Here is a 2,903-nt window from a genome sequence, read left to right as displayed (position 1 = left end):
GTATGAGGACAGCAGGACACGTATGAAGACAGCAGGACACGTATGAGGACAGCAGGACATGTATGAAGACAGCAGGACACGTATGAGGACAGCAGGACATGTATGAGGACAGCAGGACATGTATGAAGACAGCAGGACAGTGGTGAGTTGTTCTGTAGGAGTGACAGAGAGCTTCAAGGTGGAGGTGGGAGTGCATCAAGGATCAGCTCTGAGCCCCTTCTTGTTTGCTCTGGTGATGGACTGACTAACAGATGAGGTCAGGCAGGAATCCCCGTGGACTATGATGTTTGCAGATGACATTGCGATCTGTGGTGAGAACAGGGAACAGGTGGAAGAAAACTTGGAGAGGTGGAGGTATGCACTTGAAAGAAGAGGAATGAAAGTCAGTCGTAGTAAGACAGAATAAACGTGCTCATCTGCTCACACAGACTCATGTTCGTGCTGCTGTTCAACATATTGTTTTTATGCTATTAATGCTTAATGTATATTTAATTGATGTTTTTCTTATTTTATATATTTGATCTTATCACTGTTTTTTTTTTTTACATTTTATTGTTGGATGTAACTGGGACCCTGTGAACATAACTTTGTTCCACCACATGTACCACATGTGATGTGAATGACAATAAAGAATCTCTGACTCGTTTGTGTGTGAATGAGAAGGAGGAGGTGGAACAGTGAGGCTACAAGGAGCAGAGGTCACAAAGGTGCAGGACTTCAAGGACTTGGGGTCCACTGTCCAGGAAAATGGGGAGTGTAGTAAAGAGGTGAAGAAGAGAGTCCAGGCAGGATGGAGTGATGGAGAAAAGTTTCAGGAGTGATTTGTGACACAAGGGTGTCAGTAAAGGTCAAAGGAAAAGTTTACAAGACAGTGGTGAGACCAGCTATGTTGTATGGTCTGGAGACAGAGACATGGACAAAAAGACAGGAGACAGTTACCTCAGAGGACTTCTGGACTCACTCCAGGTGATCCATTTTAAGCTACAGAGGGTTTGATGTTGCAGAGTGTTGGACTGAAGATCCAGCTTCCTCTAAAGCTCTTACACCTCTGGATTATGTTGCACGTATGTTGTGCACTGACAAACCTGCTCCCTGTGTTTTTTCCATTCATTCAACCTTTATTTCTACACGTTAGTCTCACTGAGCCACAAGGACTCATTTACAAGAGAGACCTGATGTAGACAAAGAACACAGATGAGATACAACAATAGACAATCATAAAAAGAATATAAAATGAAAAGTAAATAGAAGAAATTATATAAAAACAGTAAAAAAAAAACGGCTAAAACAAAAAGCGATGTAGAAAACTACAAACAGGAACATCTGCAGGAACTTGGATGTTTGAAGTCACTGAGAGAGGTCAAAGGTCGAGAGCTTCAGATCTTTTTACAAGATATTCCAGGAAACAGGAGCGGAGTAGGAGAAGGCCCTTTTGTCTAGTTCAGTCCTCACTGAGGGAACACTGCAGGTAATGATGTCCTGAGAGCGCACGCTGTAGCTGCACTCACACAGAGACATGTAGGAGGAGATGTATGAAGGCAGCAGACCAGGAAGTGATTTAAAGATGGAAATGTACCAGTGGGAGAGTCTGTGTGGAGTTAATGGTGACCAGTTAACCAGTGGATACTGGGTGCAGTGGTGGGTACGGTAGTTACAGCCAGTTATGAATCTTAGTGCACCATGATAGACAGCATCCAACATCTGCAGCATCCAACATCTGCAGCATCCAACATCTGCAGCATCCAACATCTGCAGCATCCAACATCTGCAGCATCCAACATCTGCAGGTTCTTGTAGGAGCGTTCATGTAAATAATGTCACCAAAATCAATGGAGGGAAGGAAAGTCACAGATACAAGGTGTTTCCTAACATTCAGGGTTAGACAGGATCTGTTTCTGTTAGGATTTGTGGTCGGAGCGAACCCAGAGTGCAGAACAGGGACTCAACTCGGCAGAAATACAAAAATAGGTCTTTAATGATAAATGAAAAGTACAAAATAAACAAGCTGACGGGGCAGCAAAACTTACATAAACAAGGAGGGAGGCACGGGGAACTCAGGAGACACGGGGAACTCGAGGAACCAGGAAGACAAGGAGAGACTCAGGAGATTCAAGAAAGTGTACCCAACGAAGACAACCCGACGAAGGACAAGACAGAATAGGACGGCTTAAATACTGGGAGAAGACGAGACATGATGACAAACAGCTGGGACGAGACACAGGTGGCAACAATGGAAACTAATGAGGAGCACGAGGGAAACAGACACACCGGGCCACAGAAAAGTAACATCCTTACAGTACCCCCCCCCCCCCCCCAAGGACGCCTCCAGGCGTCCCCAAAAGACCCCCCTCCCGAAGGACTAGGGTGGGTGGAGGGTGGCACTGCAAGGGTGGAGGGCCCGAGGAAAACACGAGGACCAGAGAAAGGACACGAGGGGCCAGAAAAGGGACACGAGGGGCCAGAGAAAATACACGAGGTATCACAAAGAACGAGACACGAGGAGCCAAAGAGAAAAAGGACACGAGGAACCACAGAGAAAGAGACACGAGGAGCAAAAGGACACGAGGAACCAGAAAACGAGGAGCCAGAGAAAAACAAAACACGAGGAGCCAGAGAGAACAAGGAGACACGAGGGATCACAAGGAATATGGACGGTCAAGGGACCGTCCCTAAGAGACACTGTTCCGGCGGGCGGCCGGGAGGCTGTCCATTAAACCGGGCCAGGTCAGGGGGGCGGCCGGGAGGCCGTCCAAAACACAGGGCCCAAGGGAACACTGCTTGCAACGTGGAAGCCTGGAGAGCTGCAGCGGACGACGTGGAAGCCTGGAGGGCTGCAGCGGACGACGTGGGAGCCTGGAGGGCTGCAGCGGACGACGTGGGAGCCTGGAGGGCTGCAGCGGACG

The sequence above is a fragment of the Nematolebias whitei genome, chromosome 9, assembly GCF_014905685.2.
Source record: "Nematolebias whitei isolate Nwh7 chromosome 9, NemWhi1, whole genome shotgun sequence".
Taxonomy (NCBI): domain Eukaryota; kingdom Metazoa; phylum Chordata; class Actinopteri; order Cyprinodontiformes; family Rivulidae; genus Nematolebias; species Nematolebias whitei.
The sequence above is the reverse complement of the archived record's forward strand: the minus strand, read 5'-3'. Positions refer to the sequence as shown.